Here is a 21,849-nt window from a genome sequence, read left to right on the forward strand (position 1 = left end):
CCTTCTAGCACTGCCCTATAGTCTAGTATCATAGCAAGTGTGCCGATATCAGCTGCTGTACATTGTAAAGACATATCTGTGAGGTGTTACAGATCAGTGGTTCAACAGAGCAGAAAGGCAATTTCAGAATCGAAACAAGAGAGACTCTCAGAACCATTTATCACAATGCTAGCAACCCTTTCATCCAAAATCTAGCAAAACTGAAACTGAGGAAGGGAAGGGCTCCATAGCAGACAGGATCTCCCTATGATCGTTCAAGTGGAGCTGTGCATCTCACAACTCAAGACCATAGATCTATATTGATTTCCCCTGTCGGTTGTTTGGAGAGGAGTAGGAGGTGGGAATAAGCTGCTAAGAAAGTTAGATTAAATTCTATGTAAATTGAAACATTTTGATAAAAATTTTTAAAGCGTTTTGCAAAATTGTAGGCATTAACACTAATTTCCTCAATATTATATATGCAGGCATGAGGCTGCCATATTCTGAGAGACCTTTGGTCTAATGAGCCCAGGATTTTTCTCCTGGGCCTCAGGCAGAGTGGCCTTTTCTGTCATTTGCTACTTGATCATTTTAACTGAAGATGCCAGGGATCGCTAGGGACAGATTCTACCAACTTGGGGAATCAGGGTAAGTCATCTCCTTCATCACCTAGGCTTCTTTGCTGCTTTGGGATTCCATCACTGGAGCATCATAGGCTATCAACACTCTTTTGTCAAGTCCAATACACTGGTCAGGTGTTATGGGTATTACCTCAGCCAGTGAAAGGAGTCCCACTATAACAATAAGGCTCCCCCTCCTCTCCCTAATCCACTCTGGAGGGTTGGGCAGGGGGGCGGGGGAGACTGTCCCATCAGACAAGCAGAAATGCTTGTGCTGGTGGAATGATCTCCTTAGCACTATATTGAATTCCACCCCGTGGGTTCCTAAAAATAATTGGTGGTAGTATTGAATAAATGAGATCATTTATTTTTTTTCAACATTTTGTGATTATTCCATGAAGGCAGCTGAATGCTGTTGAAATGGCAGCTTGGGAGCAGCTGCTACTGTTTTGTATTCTGTTCTGCAGCCAGCAAAAAATTCACAAAGAAAGAAAGAAAAATGTATTATGAATGTCTTAACTATTTCTGGACCAGCCTTGCTTCTTGCTTTAAAACTGGATCATTTGCTTACTTATTAACTCACAAATCATGGCCAAACCATGGTTTGATGGTTGCGAAACAGGCTTAAGCCTTTCATACTCCCTTTTCTCTTTTCCTTTTATCTATGTGTGCTCTGATTGCCTGACTTCTTGTGTGACTTCTTGACTGGACAAGCTTCCATAGTTTACCCGCATGATTTCCCAGTCTGATTTCACAGAGAAAGCTATGGTTTGTGGTAACAATCATTTGCTCCCTTTGGATGTCACTGTGTGTGGTGGGATTTCTTCAAATTTGAGACACCATTAAGAGGGAGAACTATATGAGAAGAAAGTTTATTCAAAAAATTGGCACCGTTCGGATGCCAAAAGCCGATTGCTAGCTCTGCTTCCTCAGTGTACCACATTTTGCTTGAGGGAGTTGAACATCACTTTGTAGGATAACCTCTTATGTTCAAAGGCAAGGCTTTCCCAAACATGCTAAGCATACTTGTTTCTTGAAACACCTGCTACTTTAGATTACTAATCCATGCATGGATGGATGACACAATGAGCCAAATGCTGTCCTTCATAGCAGCTAAGAATCCCTGGTTTTATTGCCTGAGAGTGACCAAAACAAGAGAATTGGGAAGCAGCCGGCAGGCTAATGAATACACTGCTGAATACACTAGAAGGATGTGCATTTGGCTTCGCAAATTGTGCAAGCTCACATTAAGCTCTGTACAGTGGTACCTCGGGTTACAGACGCTTCAGGTTACAGACGCTTCAGGTTACAGACTCCGCTAACCCAGAAATAGTACATCGGGTTAAGAACTTTGCTTCATGATGAGAACAGAAATTGTGCGGCGGCGTGGCGGCAGCGGGAGGCCCCATTAGCTAAAGTGGTACCTCAGGTTAAGAACAGTTTCAGGTTAAGAACGGACCTCCGGATCGAATTAAGTCCTTAACCCGAGGTACCACTGTATATATAATCATGACAAAGGGTACAGTACTTGTATTGGAAAACATGGCTTTCTCTTCCTGGCCCCCACCTCATTTTTCTCACTGGTGAGTGTCATTCCGGGGCTGTGGAATGAGGAACACATGAGTCAAATAAGATTTTTCTCTTCCACTGCTCCTGATATGTTCCCCACTTCAGAGTGTCACCTCGCTGCTAAAGCCCTGCTGCCAAGGACATCTGTTTATAAACCCAGACTTGCTCCCTTATTTAGAGAATTCTGTTTCCTCTAAAGCTAATTTGGTCTCTCTGAGCAGGAAGCCAGGTAGGCTCCTTTTCATATGCTAGGCAGACTAGACAGTGCAGTTGATCGATTCACAATGGGCATGTAGTGGAAGAAGGAGAAATAAATGGCAGTTCCAGGAATGCAATGGAGGAAAGGAGTTAATAATAATTAAAAAGCAAGTATTGCTTCACTATTGACTGGTTCTCGCCTAATCTACTCCCTGACGCTGTTTTCCACGCAAAAGGTAATTTTTAATTTCAATTTCAACCCAATCAATGAAAGGTAATTTCTGAAGTGCAAGAGCTCATCATGACAGCCCCCATCACCATACCCCAAATAGAGTCCAAAGTGCAGGCAGCTGTGTTGATCCCTTACATATAATGCAGCAACATAGTTTATCTTAAGACCTGGTTTGGTTTAGCAAGTTGTTACCTTAGTAGAACATACCCTGGGGTCACCACAAAGCTATTTAAGAAAAAGAAAATGGATTCTTTGACAATCCTAAAATCATGTCATCTGACATGATGCAGGTACTTTTCATTCTTCCTCTTTGCAGCAAATAATTGAACTGGAAGTGTGTGATCAAATTTAACATAACAGAACATTAAACACACTTTTTTCCAGCATGCACATAATGCAATTAGTGACCTAGCTAATTCCCTGACAGCACATTTAGTGAAGCTATTGCAAACAACATTTCTTGGGTAATTGTCTAAAATCTAGAGAATGCTAGAATTGGTGGGGCGGGGGTAATTTTTAAACAGAAAAGACGGTTGTGCAATCATTTTGGCTCCATAGAGTTAGAATAATAAAATAAGTGACCTAAGATATTTTATTGATCCTATTTTGTGAGCTTTCCAGCTCCAGTGTTTGAGTTTGAAGACTGTAGGACTAGATGTTCACAGCATGAAATTGATTTTGCTGTAGTTTGCCTGACTATGCTGTTCTGAGAACAAAGGAAACCGTGAGACGTCTGACTCCCAGTTGGTACATTAATGGACAGCCAAACATTTTTCCATGGTGAAGGACTTAAGTGAACAACTCAACTTTCCTTAGTGCTCCTCATGCAACCTATTGCTTGGCGTGTGTTTTTGCATTAGACCAGTGTTTCTCAAACAGTGGACCTACTGGTAGATCTTGGCCTCCTTTCAGATGGGTCTAAGTACCACAATCTGTCCGGTGCATCCTCAGCCACCTGGTCTACTCGCTAGCCATGCAATAGCCTTTGGTAGCCTTTTTAAAAGAAAAATTGCAAACTGGTGCAGAAATGGGGAAAGCTGAAATTAAGATTGAAAAAAAATGAGAATCTGCAAGAAACAAAAATTGACAGATTGCACCATGCCTAATCACCGGAAGCCAGTGTGGTGCCCTGCAGACGTCAAAGGGCTGATGGGAGTTGTAGTCCAACACACATTCAGTATACAGCAATAGTAAAGACTGTTATATAAAGACAGTGGCCCAAAAGAAAAGGGTTTGGGTGCTTGGGTCATAGACATGGCTGAAAATGGACATTTGCAATGGAACAAAAGACCCCAGGATATATTTTAGCAGGGATGGGCATCTGTAACTTTGACCAGGGATTCTAAACCTCAGCAAGTGGGTGGATATCTATGTTGCATCCTGGTCCAAAGGCCTACAGACTATCAACATTTCAGCTTTCTCCATGTATGTTTGGCTTTTTCAGCAGATACTTTAAATTTTTTATTTTTTATTATTATTTACACCCTGCCCATCTGGTGGGGTGTCCCCAGCCACTCTGGGTGACTTACAACATATCTAAAAACAAAATAAAAACATCAGTTCTTAAAAACTTACCTAAACAGAGCTGCCTTCAGATGTCTTCTAAAAGTCAGATTGTTGTTTATTTCCTTGACCTCTGAAGGGAGGGCATTCCACAGGGAAGGTGCCACTACCAAGAAGGCACTCTTCCAGTTCCGTGTGACTTCGTTTATTGCAGTGAGGGAACTAGCAGAAGACCCTTGGTGCTGGATTTCAGTTTCTGGGCTGAGCGATGCGGGTGGAGACGCTCCTTCAGGTATAAGTGGTACCTCGGGTTAAGTACTTAATTCGTTCCCGAGGTCCATTCTTAACCTGAAACTGTTCTTAACCTGAAGCACCACTTTACCTAATGGGGCCTCCTGCTGCCGCCGCGCCAGAGCACGATTTCTGTTCTCATCCTGAAGCAAAGTTCTTAACCCGACGTGCTATTTCTGGGTTACAGAAGTCTGTAACCTGAAGCGTCTGTAACCTGAAGCGTCTGTAACCCGAGATACCACTGTACTGGGCATAGGCTGTTTAGGGCTTTACAGGTCAGCACCAACACTTTGAATTGTGCTCAGAAGCGTAATGGGAGCCAATGAAGATCCTTTAGGACCAGGGTTATATGGTCCCAGCAAGATCTTCAAGCCTGGGGTCCAATGAACACATTTCAATTCAATGTGAATCTGCAGCTGAGATGAAGACTTATACACTCTGCTCCTAAAACAGTGACCATGCAGTTTCAGCAGGCCTCTTATATATCCATGTCCTCTCTCGTCATTCTCTATAGCTCTTTGTTTGCTTCTCTAGCAACAGGTACCTTCTCCTGGCATTGAATTTGCCACTATAATTCTGAGACTTCAGGTTGACTTCGGGTTGAGTGATGTATATGCCAGTTCTCTTATAATCATCTGCTTTTGATAAGGTGTTTTTTCTTGGATAGCAAACTTTTCCCCATGGGTGCCAGCAGCCTCCCAGTTCTCAATTATGGATAATTAAGAATATCTTATGGATAATATGTTACCGTCAGATGTAATAAAAGGCCTCTATCATAGGAGAGAAGTATACACAAGGTTTATTCTCCTATGCTTCCATATATATAGAACAACTGGTTTCTAATTATAATGGTGAACTGATATCTGGACAGTGCTGGTGCCAGGCTACTTTATGCGCTGGGCAAGGCTAACTACTTGCACCCCTGCCAAAAAAATTGCTAACATCAATTTTCAAAAGCTGTAGAAAAATAAAAAGCACAAAACTTGAAACTGCTAAATTTATTTTAAAGCGCAACATTCTTTGGTTGTCTTTCCCAAATGCAAAAGAAAACATTTTAGCTGCACACAAAGCTTATTGAATAATCTTGCGAAATGTGATGTTAAAATTCAATTCTCTTAAAAGTTTCAATTTCAGGCACATCAAAATCTCACTTTGCGTGCCTTTTCCTTTGCAGATTTTGTCACCAATTCCTTCAGATCAAGGGCTGGTGCTTGGCCATGTTCAAATGATACAGTTTCCAAGCCAACCAGCCTCTTTTGCAACATTGCTGAGTGCATGTAAGTTTTTATAAGTCTGAGCTTTGAGAAACTGCAGTCACCACTTGCCACTGACACCAGAAGCATGAGAAGGATCTTTAGAGCGAAAGAAACATTAAGCACATTATCCAGGAGCTTTTGTTGTGGAATGAAGATAAGTACTCTCTGTGGCGGCCTCAACTCTGAAAGTCTTTGAGCTACTGCTATAAGTTCACACCACAGATATTCAGCATCGTTATCTTTGTTTCCGCTGTGTATCCATTATTTTTCCAAGTGCTTGCAGGCCTTAAGTACATCTGAAGTAGATTTTTTTTGAATATATCATACAGAAAGACAAATAAGGAATTATATTATTGTATCTGTTGGAAACTCTTTAACAGATTGCATGGTTGGCCATGTCTAAGGAAGCATAGTAGAAACCTACTATGAATTTCTACTTGGAATCTGGCGGTGCTTCTTCTTAGGCCTCATACTCAAATTGCCATTTATTTCTCCTTTTTCTTTCTCAGAGTTTGGTAGCATTCCTAGCTGCTTTGCAATCTCAATATCAGCTATCAAAACTTGCTGAAAACCCTCATCACACTTTCAGCCCACAAGGCAATTCTTGGTCCTTTGCTGAATTTAAATCAGCTTCCTTATTTTGTAGTGGCTTGCTTGTAAGATTGACTTCAAAAAGGATGTTGTGACATGGAACAAGGGACACCACAAACTTGAACTTACAAATTGCATCAGCAAGAGCCTTGGCAATGGTACCTCACTTTGTCCTGTAGTTATGAAGCATCTTAGTGAGTTGACCCATGTCTTAGCCTTCTGTTTGGGAGAGGCAGTGCTACCATACACATAAGATTCACTTAAATAGTTTTCTCCTGTACAGTGGTACCTCGGGTTAAGAACTTAATTCATTCTGGAGGTCCGTTCTTAACCTGAAACTGTTCTTATCCTGAGGTACCACTTTAGCTAATGGAGCCTCCCGCTGCTGCCGCACTGCCACCACGCAATTTCTGTTCTCATCCTGAAGCAAAGTTCTTAACCTGAGGTACTATTTCTGGGGTAAGCGGAGTCCGTAATCTGAAGCGTCTGAAACCCGAGGTACCACTGTACATATGCAAGAAGAGACTGTCGTGTGGGCCTTGTCTTTGTTTTGCAAAATGTAATATAAAACTCTTCCTTTAGTGTTCCTTTACTGTTTTTCGTTTTTCATTATATAGTGATTCATTTCACTTGGTCCATGGGGCTTGTGAAGATAAAGGGACCTTGACCCGCAAGGCTGAAAAAAGTTCCCCACCCCTGGTTTATATGATTGCACCATAAGTGGAAATGTGGGTTTTGAAGAGTTGAGGCACCAAATAACTGTTTGGGAAAGAGCTATAGCTCTGATAATTCACGCACACTGGGTATGTTGTATACAGCTTCCTGGTTTATTTACTTTTTTAAACAGAAGTCGATTTGGTTGCCAAGAGATGCTGAACAATTGAAATGGGAGTAGCATTGGGAAAATGTGTAGGAAGTGACTGGGCAACAACAAAAATAACACTGCTCACATGCAGTAGTCTAAACCACTGAGCTTCTTGGGCTTGCTGATCGGAAGGTCAGTGGTTCAAATCCATGTGATGGGGTGGGTTCCCACTGCTCTCTCCCAGCTTCTGCCAACCTAGCAGTTCAAAAGCATACCAGTGCAAGTAGATAAATTGGTACCACTGTGGCAGGAAGGTAAACAGCATTTCCGTGCACTCTGGATTCCGTCACGGCTCTCCATGTGCCAGTAGCAGTTTAGTCATGCTGGCCACATGACCCGGAAAGCTGTCTGTGGACGAACGCCGGCTCCCTCGGCCTGAAAGCAAGATGAGCGCTGCAACTCCATAGTTCTAGATTCAGGTAGGTAGCCATGTTGGTCTGACTCAGTCTATAGATATATAGATCTATATAGAGAGATATAGAGAGATATAGAGATATAGAGATATATAGATATATAGATATATAGATTATATAGATATATAAAATTCCAGTAGCACCTTAGAGACTTTGTTCTTGGTATAAGCTATTGTGTGCATGCTTATACCAAGAACAAACTTAGTTGGTCTCTAAGGTGCTACTGGACAATTTATTTATTTTTTTATATATTTTGACCATACCCCATAGTCACCTTTGACTGGACTTAACTGCCCAGGGGTCCTTTACCTTTACCTTACCTGATTTAGTCATACATGGTCCAGCATATAGAAAACGAAATAAAGATCAGTTTGTTTTTACCATTCTTTATCACAAATTAATCACTGGCTGGTTTATTTAACCACATGTCTATGGTTTAATATACCATTGTGTGTAGCTGGGCCCTCCCCTTGCATTAGAGTCTTCTTAGTGGTTCATTACATTATTTAAGGTGCTTATTTATGTAGCAGACTGAATAATGCCTGGCAAAGGACTCTCTTCCATTTGTCGGTCATTCATCTTATTGTTCAAAATTTATCACAGTGGTAAATCAATACTGCTAATGGTAATGCCAGATCATCGAATCATAGAATTGTAAAGTTAGAAGGGACCGCAAGAATCATCTAGTTCAACCCCCTGCAATGCAGGGACATGTAGCTATCGACTTTGGCATTATCAGCACCATGCTATACCCAATTGAGCATGTATCCTAGTTGAAGTTTGGTCTTATGAGAAATCAATAAATGGTCAAGTTATGCAGGAGGAGTGTGAGATAAAAAAAATACTGTGGGCAGATTTCTCCTATGGGATCTAGTGTGAGCTCCACACATTCCCCAGATTCAGGTTTGTCTGAGCCTCTATAGTGCTTGTTGTTTATTGATTGATCCAAGGAATTACAGACAGAAATAAATGCTTTAGAGGAATGTTATACAGTCAGCCCACACCTTGCACACATTTAACTTGTGCGCATTCAGCTTTATGCACTTGGCAGAAGAATAATAAAAAATAAATAAGGGAGCGGGAAACAGCATGCATCCAGGAATAAATACATTGGCAATCCCACGTGCCACTGAACCCAGTGTGTTTTGACTATAGACGATTTTGGTTTTAGGCAATCTTACTGTATTGCCACTAAGATTCTTAAGGTACAGGTTTTTTTAGATGATTGCTTAAGATTCTTAAGTAGGTTTTTAACAACTCAGAAGGCATTCAAACCAGTAACGTGAAGGTGGTTTGGGTTTATGTCTGTTATTTATTCATTTATTCTGCTGCATTACACCCTACGTTTCAGCCAAAATTGGCTCCCAAAGCCGCTTATGAGTTAAATGCACATGAATGTACAGATATAATAAGAATAAATTGGGATGTGTTCCACAGAATCGTCTGTTCCCTAGCAGTTGATGACAGCCCAGGTTCCAGTTTATTTATTTTTTAACGACTTGTAAGTAGGATAGCTGCAGAAAGAGATATTTTATTAATGCGAGGAGGGTTTTACAGGTTTCTGGATGGAGTCAAAATATTGCAAAACCTCTTGGAACACAATTATTGTTTGAGAGAAAAAATAGTGAGTATACTGTAGCAACTATGTTACAAGTAGGTAGCCGTGTTGGTCTGCCGTGGTCAAAACAATTTTTTTTAAAAAATCCTTCCAGTAGCACCTTAGAGACCAACTAAGTTTGTTATTGGTCTTAGAAGTGTGCATGCACATGAAAGCTCATACCAATAACAAACTTAGTTGGTCTCTAAGATGCTACTGGAAGGATTTTTTTTTTTTTTTTAAAATTGTAGCAACTATGGTTTGCTTTGGGACGTGGGTGGTGCTGTGGGTTAAACCACAAAGCCTAGGGCTTGCCAATCAGAAGGTCGGCGGTTCGAATCCCCGTGATGGGGTGAGCTCCCGTTGCTTGGTCCCTGCTCCTGCCAACCTAGCAGATCGAAAGCACGTCAAAGTGCAAGTAGATAAATAGGTACCGCTCCGGCGGGAAGGTAAACGGCGTTTCCGTGCGCTGCTCTGGTTCGCCAGAAGCGGCTTAGTCATGCTGGCCACATGACCCAGAAGCTGTACACCGGAAGCTCCCTTGGCCAGTAAAGCTAGATGAGTGCCATAACCCCAGAGTCTGCCACGACTGGACCTAATGGTCAGGGGTCCCTTTACCTTTACTATGGTTTGCTACCTTCAAGTCCCTGAAAAACTCTTCTGACCACAGATTGCTGTCCTAAATGCAAGTCATTTAAAAAGCTAACAGCAAAGTCATGGGGTTCTAATAAACAAAACAGACAAAACAATCAAACTTCAAGGATGTGAGCACAGAGCCAACATAACAAGACATTGGCCTGGTTTGGATGAGGAAGGATGTGGGCTGTTAGCCAAGTTTGTTTGAGCATGGATTCCTCTTTGGCCCACAAGGCTGTTTTCCCCAAACCATGGCCATTTCCTCCATACCTGATATCATATGTGATAGCAGGTGCAGAGACATGGCTCAACCAGCTATTCAACTCTAAGCCCTATGGGGAACTCGATCACACAGCCGATCTCTGCAGAAAGCAGGCTTAAAACCACTCCAAGTAAGCTTGAACTTTGATAATGCTGCTTGCTTGTCCGGATGGAGGTTGTGTGTGAGCGTGCGTAAGAAGTTAGCCTGTAGTACAGACATAAATTTTACATGGGCTTCTGGCCTCGCTGATCCCTGGCATGTGGCCCTTAGAATGCTTCCCAGGAACGAATGTGGCCCTTGTGCTGTAGAAAGGTTCCTCATCCCAGCTATTTACTGGGGAGGAAGCTAGATTGAACTCAGCAGGATTTACTTCTGAGCAGACATGCAGAGGATCACACTGTTAATGAAGGTAAATGTTGAAACGGAAAAGGACAGCACGAGTGGTTTAAATTAGTCTCCTGTGATTTGGAGAGATAAATAAAAATTATCCTTGGAGTCAGCCTCTCACTATTCAGCACTTTTGGTCATGGATGGCATCTCAGCGGTAGCACTTTGCATCTTCTATACATCTTCTATAGCTTTTACTGTCTCCATAAATCAGGAAAACAGTTACTTGGAGCCAAATGCAAGTATTCAAAAATATGTCCCTAACAACTGAGGGGACCAATGAACTGTGTAAGGGTGTTAGCTTCCTCTGTTCCAGTCAATAGAGAGATAAATGGATGTTCCATTGGGAAGAGGCTGCAGTAGTTCAGATCTGACAACAGTCCTTTGCCTTATCTCTGTTAGGATATTCATGGCTTCTATGTACAAGTAGAAAAATAATACCAAGAGTAGAATAATTTCATTTATCCATTTCCCTCTCTGATTTTTATAACACTTTTCAATATATGCTTTACAAACATCTCTCTCTCTCTAGCATTAATTTGATACATTTGACTTTAAATGTGAACTGAATCAAATCCCCCCCCCCCATCCCTAGGTGAGACTTGAGCAAGTGTTTTCCATCCTGTTGAATATTCATAGAATACAGAAAAACAATCATAAAGGAGATTTATTGTAAATCTAATCCCGGCAAGGTGAGGAGAAAGTTCAGTTCCTTCAAGACCGCTTGGCATTTTTATGAGTCAGGTCTAAAAATCAATGTGCCCTTTGCAAGCCCAATCTATATCAAGTCTAGATCTTGAAGAGTTTGTTAACCTTTGGGACTGGACTTAAATTATGAAACCATAATTGACTTTCAAATAGACATGGGGGGAATTATGGCTGCCAGCTAATCCGAAAACTTTTTAGTTCTGCTGAAGAGCTATGACTTGCCTCAGCAGTTATTCATTAGTACCTTAGATCCTTAAAGTCTTTTGCTTTTGAGAAGTCCCACTGAATTCAATATTTGTACTAAGCGGCTCCTGCCAGGTGTGTTCCTCAATAATTCTGAAATAGGATTGTCATATGCCCTGGATTTCCCAGACATATCTGGAATACTGCACTTGGTAGCGGCAATGTCGTGTGGAAATAGCAGCCCACGTTAGCAATGCAGTTCTTGCCGTTTTTCCATAAAAATAGGCATTTTTTGTGATTTTGCCAAAAAAGATCAACAACTTTGCATGAAATATGGCAACCCTACTAATTAAGACTGTCACCTGATGAAGGATTTATTTTATCATAGGGCATAGCAAGCTGCCATATCATCATACCTTATATCCATCTAGCTCAATATTGTGTCTACACTGACTGGCAGTGACTCTCCAGGGTTACAGATAGGAGCCTCTTCCAGCCCTACCTAGTGGCGCCAGGGATTGATCCTGGGATGTTCTGCATGCATAGCAGATGCTCTGCAACGGAGCTGCAGTCCTTCCTGTCGCAGTCCTTCACATGGCTACTGAGTGTGGGAATGTTAAGAATAGTAGGAGAGAATATATTGATTAAATATTATCATTCCTTCACTCACACTAGTGAGTCATGTAGATTCCCCTCAAACTAGGAAGCTAGTTTGCAGATTCGTTTGAATGTCTTTAGTTAAGCACTGGTCCCATCACCTCCTGGCAAATAGAAGGGGAAGAAATGGAGGCAGTGAGAGATTTTACTTTCTTGGGCTCCATGATCACTGCAGATGGTGACAGCAGCCATGAAATTAAAAGACGCCTGCTCCTTGGGAGAAAGGTGGTGACAAACCTAGACAGCATCTTAAAAAGCAGAGACATCACCTTGCCAACTAAGGTCCGTATAGTTAAAGCTATCTATGGTTTTCCCAGTAGTGATGCATATGGAAGTGAGAGCTGGATCATAAAAAACGCTGATCGCCGAAGAATTGATGCTTTTGAATTATGGTGCTGGAGGAGACTGTTGAGAGTCCCATGGACTGCAAGAAGATCAAACCTATCCATTCTTAAGGAAATCAGCCCTGAGTACTCACTGGAAGGACAGATTGTGAAGCTGAGGCTCCAATACTTTGGCCACCTCATGAGAAGAGAAGACTCCCTGGAAAAGATCCTGATGTTGGGAAAGATGGAGGGCAAAAGGAGAAGGGGACGACAGAGGACGAGATGGTTGGACAGTGTTCTCAAAGCTACCAACATGAGTTTGACCAAACTGTGGGAGGCAGTGGAAGACAGGAGTGCCTGGCGTGCTCTGGTCCATGGGGTCACGAAGAGTCGGACACGACTAAACGACTAAACAACAACAAGTTAAGCAATCCAACCTGGCTTGCCCAGATTGGATGATTCCTGGTAAGTACCCTATGATCCCTCTTAAAAGAATAAAGACACAAGAGTCTTTCCTTAAAAGTAACAAGACGTTTACTCACATTCAGTTCCAAGTATGATCCCTGAAGGCAGGCTTTAGCTTGTAATTACAGAACAAAGTGTGAGTTCATCCCATATGGGGACTGAGCCCGTGTGCTGCTGGCTGAGAGCCAGCAGACAGCAAAATACTTTAAGAGAACAGCACCAAGAGAACAAAATGGCTGCAGGAGAGCAGCATGGCATCAAGAGAAAGATGGCTGTGTGACTTGGCTCTTTTATGGAGTCAGTCAGGGTCATGACCATCTCCCTGGTCACATGCAGGCGAGGATGCTCCAGACCAGTGGAACAGGAAGTTATACTGGCTGGAATAACATCCCCCTGCCTGTGTCCACTCTAGGGAAACAAGGAATGTTGTATTTGACTTCTCCAATGGATTATATCCCACACTGAGAAATTCCACTGAGACTTACTTCCAAGTAAGTGCATATAAAACTGCAGCATTAGGGGGCAATTCTAAGGCTGGATGGGGCAGAATCCAAAGGTGTATTTTGGTACATATCAGACTGGCACCATCCCTATTGTATTTGTAGTGCCTGTTGAAGTTCTTTTCTTACAAGCCTTCTAAGTTGATATCTTTATCTAAAACAGTATGTGTATTGGATATGAAATTGCATTTTACAGCCCCCCCATTGTTATGTTTTTGTATATATGACATTGTGTTAGCGGTTTTGTTGCTGATGTTTTTATTGTGAAATCACTTTGAGGTATTTTATGGGCAGCAATTAATAAATGGAATTAAATAAACAAACAAGCAATAGACCAGGACTGAACTATGGTTTCCCAGTTCAAGTGCAACAGAAAACTGTGGTTTAAATGTTAAACAGACCATGATAGAAACACAGAAGTTGATGCACAGGGTTAGGAAGAGAGCAGATATGACTGATGATTGTACAGTATTGATTTAATAAACTGGGGTTTAGAAACCAAGACAGAACTGGCTCACAACTTTGCAGCATAACGTATGCTACAGATAGCTGTAAGGATGAAATTGGAGTAATGAGGAAATTATCCACACCTTCCTGAATTCTGCATAAAATGTCTAAAATGTTGCACATTTTTTTTAAAAAAAACCAAACCCTACTGTAATACAGTCGTTTCACATGGCAAGTTAAGACTTCAGGTAATATATTATAGGTGGGCTATTTTGAAATCTATGTGGCAATCAGTTGTCATAACATATAAGTTTCCATCCGAGGGAAATTCAGCCCCCTGGGCTTCCTCATTAATTATTATTTTAAAAAATCCTCTGAGTATTATAAAATAATGACATGTGAAATTTAAATTGTGTGGAAATTAATGAGCTGCCTCAGTAGCATCTTGCATTAAAAAATTGTGACAGGTTATAACAAATCTGCCCCAATTGTAACATTTTACCTGATAGATTAATAGCCACTGCTGCTTCCCACCCAACCTTTGAAAGAGAATCGGAAGTTGTCAGCTTTATTAAGGCAAAACTCCAAGTAATTTCTGTGAGACATTGTCAAATGGTGCCTTGCTCTTTCATCTTCCATTTCGCACTCTAGTTATTCTTCTCATTAGCTTTAACAAGGTGCTATTTATTAAGTTGTCACAGCACTGTGGAAGAGCGCATGGTAAGTTGAACTTGGACTTGTGACACCGAGCAGCAGTCAGAATTGCTAGGTTACTGAACCTGAATTATCACTGCGAAGATGGCAAATGCAGGGACATCTAGAAATATCTGTGGACAAAAAAAAAAAGCTAATGAGGCATCAAGTTTAGCTTTACATATGGGAAAATATGGGTTGTATCCAATGAGGTCATTGCCCAAGCAGAACAACTTCCTTTGTGCAATGGAATTTCCCCTCCCTCTGTCCCTGGTGCACCCCCAGAATCTGTTTTGGGAGTCTCCCCCCAAGCAGATTTGTGAAGGTGCAGGGGGATGTGCAGTTGGAGAAAAGGAAGGGGGGCACTTGCTTCTTGCACAGTTACATAGTTGGACTCAAGCCTATCTCAGTTATTAATTTTGATATTTGTACTCATTTCCCAGCCAAGATAGCTTATAATTAATATACACAAAAAGCACAATATTGGTAAAAAAAGGTAAAGGTAAAGGACCCCTGTCAGTTAAGTCCATTCGCGAACATCTCTGGGGTTGCGGCGCTCATCTCGCTTTACTGGCCAAGGCAGCCGACGTTTGTCCACAGACAGTTTTTCAGGGTCATGTGGCCAGCATGACTAAGCCACTTCTGGCGAACCAAAGCAGCGCACGGAAATGCTGTTTACCTTCCTGCTGGAGCGGTACCTATTTATCTACTTGCACTTTGACGTGCTTTCGAATTGCTAGGTTGGCAGGAGCAGGGACCGAACAATGGGAGCTCACCCCATCGCAGGGATTTGAACTGCCAACCTTCTGATCGGCAAGCCCTAGGCTCTGTGATTTAGACTACAGCGCCACCCACCACATACCCCAATCTTCTAAAGGTGAGAGATTTCAGGGACTCCAGTGTGTGCCCCAAGGAAGGTTTCTTTTGAAGGTCGCTGGAGACTTGTGGCATTACTGTAACATAACCTATAGGCTGCCTCCTGAATAAGCTTAGCAGTCATGTAATAAGAGATATCTGCTTGTGGATCTGGTTAAGAAACAGGAAGCAGAGATACACAAAAATTGGTACTGGGAACCGTACTTCTCAACTTGTTCATAAGTGGTTTAGAGCTAGGGGTGAGTAGTCAGGTAGCCAAATTTGCTTTTGATGGTGAATTGTCAGGGCGGTTGAAACAAAAAGGAATTAGCATAAGACTACCAATGGCTACTAGGCTAAAATTACTGGGAGAATAAGAGGAAACTCAAATCAGAGAGTGTGTAAAGACTGGATAATATTTAAAGAATACTTAAAACAATATTGTGCCGGTGATGTTTAGATTGAATCCTGAAGATTAAAAGGAAAGTGACAAATGTAGATAATTTTTGATATGTAACAGATACAATAGACAGTGCGTATAGGTTAAGAATACGTTGAAAGCACAAGGAGGTGAATCGGGAGTCAAAAGAGTGTGCGATGTTAGTTGATGTATTGTTAGTCAATGCCTAACGTTGTTGTGTGTGTTGTTGTTTTTTAGTCCCAACTGTTTTCTTTCTTATTTGTTGTTCTTTTATGTAAATTGTTTTGCAATTAAAATTTTAAAATTTAAAAAAGAAAGAAATTGTAAGTGTGGAGCGTGCTTTTGTGCTTGGTTACTTCTTGCGGGTTTCCCACACACATCTTGTTGGCCACTCTGAGGAGTCTGGATGGGATGGGTCATTAGCCTGAACCAATATCCTTTTGCACAGACTGCTGTGAAAAGTGCACACTTTAAGCCATGGAAAAATAGTCCCTTGTTTTTGAAACAGAACAAAAACGGGGAGCTTACAGACAATGTGAGGTTTATAACAAAATATTAACTGCATTGACTCAGAAGTCAGTCCTATTTCATTCAATAGGACTCACTCCCAGATAAGTGGGGTTAGGGTTGCAGCCTTAGTCACCAACTATAGTCCTCGCAAAATGTATGGTAAGACAGGTAATAAGGGTACATAGAGATGGTAGACATTTAAGGAGTCCTCCCACAGCCAATCTTATAGCAGAAGGATGGAGTAAATGTACTGAGCACTTTACATATATTGTCGCTCCTTCGATTGAGGCGTTTTACAATGCAAAGAAAAATGTTGCACAGGCACCCCACTCACAATATTTGTTCTATGAAATGGACAGTTCCTCCTTGCACAGCACCATCAGGTCTCTTTCGAAGTAGCCCCTGCTGTTTCTTAGGGCGCCATCTAGTGCTTGTGGCTCTCCTAAGCACATCCAGAAATTCTACTCATTGGTGATTCCTTCACATAAAGTGAAGCTGGGGAGAAATGCTTATGGACAGCTGATACATATGTGGATACACATGTCTGGAATGCCTGTCTGGGCAAAGCATCCCTGAAACATTTCCACATAAAGATGCATACATTTTTATTATTTGCTTATTAAATTTCTGCTCCACCTTCTTTTGGAAAGGCTCCTCCCACTCCAAGGCAGCCTGGATTTTCTGCAGAAAAACCAATCATATTGTATAGCCTTTCTTCTCATCTGATGCAATAATCATTCACGGGGGGGGGGGCATACTATTTCTGTTCTTGTTTTATTAGAATCCCTGTTCACACATCATATTGGCAAATACAAATTCCTAGATGATGAGCAAAATCATCCCAAATTTTGGCCTCCCTTTTTATTTTATTCCCTCCCTCTTTTTCATTTCATCCCTTGTTTTGTTTTTTATTGCTCCCCTCCTTTGACAATGTAAATATTCTCCAGAGTCAGGTGATCTGTTCCTTGCTGGAAGTCTTCAAGCGGACAGCCATCTGTTGCGGCATCTGGGTTACTCGCTTGAGCAAGAGGTGGACTTGATGGCCTGCAAAGACTTCCTCAGCTCTGTGATTCTATGAATAAGAGTTGTAATGCAATCCTGAAAATATTACACGTGCCCCAAAATATTAATAGTCACCAGGGAACTGTGCCTGTCTCTAGCACCAGATCTGTTTGTCTCCCAGGAACTGCAGCCAAGCAATATAAAAATGGCTCGCCTTTGCTTTTCATCATCTGCTAACTTCCCTATAATTAATAGATCCCGTGTACTTTGAAACCAAAATGAAAGCATCTGGAATGTCTTCCCTTTTTGGCTGCCTAGCAAGTGAGCAGCTGGCAGAGACCAGATAGAAGGGAGCAGTCTTGATCAGATTGCAGCCTTGCGCAGGAAAACTGAACAGAAACATCACGGAATAAAAGCAAACTGGGTCAGATTTATTTCTGGCACCGCTCCACAAAAATCGGTGATGAATTGATCTGTCAATGTTTGTTAGTGGCGGACAAGCCATCGCCCTAAGGGAAACCACACTGTGTATACTGACAGGTGAGAAATGTGTGTGTGTGTTTTAACAGCCACATCATGTTTTATTTCAATGACCGGCACTTGTTGCATTAACATAGTTGGACAGGTTAATCTTTCTCAGGTGATATGCATACAGAAGATGAGAGCCGATAGCGTCCATCTGCATGTGGAACGGACACTATCAGCGGAACAGATTTCTCTTCCCCATGCAACCTCCTTCGCACACCCCAAATCTGCTCCAGAAGGTTGGGGACTCTCTAGAGCCTCCCGGGGGAGTGGGGCTGCGTGGGAAAGAGAGGATGAGGAAGTACACGAGCCAGTGTCTATTTGCATCGTGTTGGATGTCAGCCAATGCCATTAATGTTTCATTATAGCTTGTGTAAGTTTCAGTCTCTTAAGAGACACTTAAGGCAGTTAACATGAGTTGAAATAAAACAATCCAGAACGATGAAACCATTGAAATGTCGGGGTTTGGAGAGGGGCAGAGAGAACAGCAGGTTTTAAATAAACTTTATAAAACCATCAGATCATAATAAAACACCTGCAAACTGAAAGGTTAAATACCTGTTGAAATAAAAAGTTTTTTCTGAGGTAGTGAAATACTATGCAGGAAAGGATAGGCAGCTGTTCCTGGGGAGGGAGTTCCACACTCTGCCCAACTACAGTGGGGGGGGGGACTCCTTTAAGTCCTGGCCAGATGTACCTCTTGATGAGAAACAGGGAAGAACCTCCCCAGCCGGTCTTAATAACATGAGATCTTAAAATCATAAAGCTTTTTCAGCTTTAAAAGTAGCAGGACAGGAAAGCAAGGGTGACACAGATTATTAAGAATGCCAAAGTTTATTGAAACCCAACACATTTCGCAAATATATTTCCCTTTTTCGGGCGCAATGACAATAATCATAAGGGGGTGTGTGTGTTCAGTGTAGGAATATGTCTTCCATGAATATGGTCTTAACCAGTACTTTTTTTCTTTAAAAATGTTTAGGGGTAATCACATTTTGACTCAAGAAAATCACTCTTTTATAGTTTGAATCGGGGGAAATAAATACAGTAAATGGACAAAAGTACAAAGAACATGCATTACCTCATCAGTAAAAGACAACACACCCACATTCCACACTGCTTCATACGTTAAACACTTGCTTCCGTCTGAGACTGACTCAGGAAACACCGTGAAGGGAAATGAGGCCACCATCGGGGTAGCAACGGAACTGATGGTTCATCCCATTAGATTCACAAAATGTTTAGGGGTATACGTACCCCTGCGTACCCACAGAAAAGCACTGGTCTTAACTGTGTGTCCGTAAGTGATTATGTGAACACATGTCAGTGTACTGGAAGAAGCAAAGCTCAACAGCGTGAAAGCAACATCAACTTTGTTGGACTGGTCATGTCGTTCAGAGGAGAGAACAAGCCAATGCAAACAGGAACTGAGCAGGAAGAGTTAACAGTCTCTCAGGCACTGTGGAGTTCTGAAGGGATATTTACAGAGGCATTTTGCAATGCCACTGAAAGTACAGTGGTACCTCAGGATTCATACGCTTCAGGTTACATACACTTCAGGTTACATACATTTCAGGTTACAGACTCCGATAACCCAGAAATAGTGCTTCACATTAAGAACTTTGCTTCAGGATGAGAACAGAAATTGTGCTCCTGTGGCGCGGTGGCAGAAGGAAGGCCCATTAGCTGTGGTGCTTCAGGTTAAGAACAGTTTCAGGTTAAGAACTGACCTCCGGAACGAATTAAGTACTTAACCTGAGGTACCACCGTACATGGAGGACACACTATGGTGCCCATGAGTGCCATGGCGTTACTGCTGCTATAAGACCAAGCAAGACTGCTATTAAGACCAAGCAAGATCTTAGCTGGTTGGCAATCCTAACTCAGAGTGAGCTCTAGAGCAATAGATTTTGTTCCTTCAAACAGCACTCTTCAGCATGTGGGATGGAGTGGGTTGCCCTGGCCCTATATATCTTTCCTCCCTCCTCAACAGCTCTGGGATGCAAGATAAGACAAAGAAAAGAAAATGAAGGGAGTCACATTATAACTCTTCCAGTTTTGTCAATTTCCTGGAAGAAAAGATGAAAAAGTTTAGAAAGATGAATCTGCGTTCTGTGGTAAAATGGTACAGTTGAGAATTTGGTTATTTATGATATGTGAGTTTAAATTGTATTCAAAGCTCTTATCATTTCTTCTCCAAAGTGCTGTAAATAAATGTAAAAGTTTTTGTAAAATATATAAAAAGTGACAAACTGGTAATTTATCTACCCACTTACTCAAAAATGGCTGTCAAGCACCAGAACTGAGAGATCCATTTGGCAAAACATTAAGTTACTGCAGTGCATAAACCTGGCATGCTCATGAATAATCTCAAGAGTCACCGTCCAATTTCTTTCCTATGCCAAGTCAAAAGCGGGTGGAGAGACAACTAGCAATGCTTCTTTGCTTTAAATTATTAAGTGAAATTTGTCTGAGGAACAATACAGATTTCTCCTTAGCCCTCGTCTATTGACAAGCTGTTGCCGCTTACTGGCAAATGGAGCCATATGACATGAGAAGAGCCATATTGGATCAGGCCAACAGCGCATCTAATCTAGCATCCTGCTCTCAGAATGGACAAACAGTCCTGAGCATGACAGCGCTCTTCCCACTCATGATTTCCAACAACTGGTATTCAGAGGCAACGCCGTCTCTTGACAGTGGCTATGCTTTAGGCTTTGCTCATCAGAGAGGCTCCACAGACACCATCCATTCTCAAAGCATGCCAAGGTTATGCCTAGCAGGCTAAAGGGTCTTGGTTGTGTTTTTAGAAATTATTTTTATTTTCAGCAAACCTGTGTGTCCCTGATTCATGGCACTGGGGCAGTTAGGTGACACTTTGGGAAGTTCCACGCATATAGGGCTGGCAAAGCCAGGGCTTTTTCTCAGTGGGAACTTACCAGAACTCAGTTCTAGCACCTCTCAGGTGGGTGCCATTGCCATTATAAGAGAACCAGGGAGGTGTTCGTGCTGAGTTCCAGCACCTCTTTTTCTAGAAAAATAGCACTGGGAAAAGCACTTCCTTCTCCTGCCCCCATCAAGTGACAGGCAGTGGGGAAGGAAAGCATCAGCTGCTAGTGGGACTGGGAGAGAAATATGTGCTTCTCAATAATAATAATACAGTGGTACCTTGGGTTAAGTACTTAATTCGTTCCGGAGGTCTGTTCTTAACCTGAAACTGTTCTTAACCTGAAGCACCACTTTAGCTAATGGGGCCTCCTGCTGCCTCCATGCTGCCGCTGCGCCACCGGAGCACGATTTCTGTTCTCATCCTGAAGCAAAGTTCTTAACCCGAGGTACCATTTCTGGGTTAGCAGAGTGTGTAACCTGAAGCATATGTAACCTGAAGTGTATGTAACCTGAGGTACCACTGTAGTAGTAATAAGAATAAGAATAAGAATAAGAATAAGAATAAGAATAAGAATAAGAATAAGAATAATTTATTTATACCCTGCCCATCTGGCTGGGTTTCCCCAGCCACTCTGGGCAGCTTCCAACAGAATATTAAAACACAATAGTCTATTAAACATTAAAAGCTTCCCTAAACAGGGCTGTCTTCAGATGTCTTCTAAAAGTCTGGTAGTTGTTGTTCTCTTTGACATCTGGTGGGAGGGCGTTCCACAGGGAGGGCGCCACTACCGAGAAGACCCTCTGCCTGGTTCCCTGTAACTTGGCTTCTTGCAGTGAGGGAACCGCCAGAAGACCCTCGGTGCTGGACCTCAGTGTCTGGGTAGAACGATGGGAGTGGAGACGCTCCTTCAGATATACTGGACCAAGGCCGTTTAGGGCTTTAAAGCACCAAACAATGGGCTGATGGAAAGGGGGAAAAGGAGCCTGGTAAAAGCCATGCACAACAAGAGAGGGAGGGAGGGAGGGAGGGAGGGAGGGAGGGAGGGAGGGGAGAGAGGATGTACTCCATGCTGGTAAGTACAGTGGTGCCTCGCAAGACGAAATTAATCCGTTCCGTGAGTCTCTTCGTCTAGCGGTTTTTTCGTCTTGCGAAGCAACCCTATTAGCGGCTTAGCGGATTAGCACTGTTAGCGGTTTAGCGGCTATTAAAGGCTTAGCGGCTAAAAGGCTATTAGCGGCTTAGAAAAAGGGGGGGGAGCAAAAAAAATC

The sequence above is a fragment of the Podarcis liolepis genome (assembly GCF_965112155.1).
Source record: "Podarcis liolepis genome assembly, chromosome: 3".
NCBI classification, from domain to species: domain Eukaryota; kingdom Metazoa; phylum Chordata; class Lepidosauria; order Squamata; family Lacertidae; genus Podarcis; species Podarcis liolepis.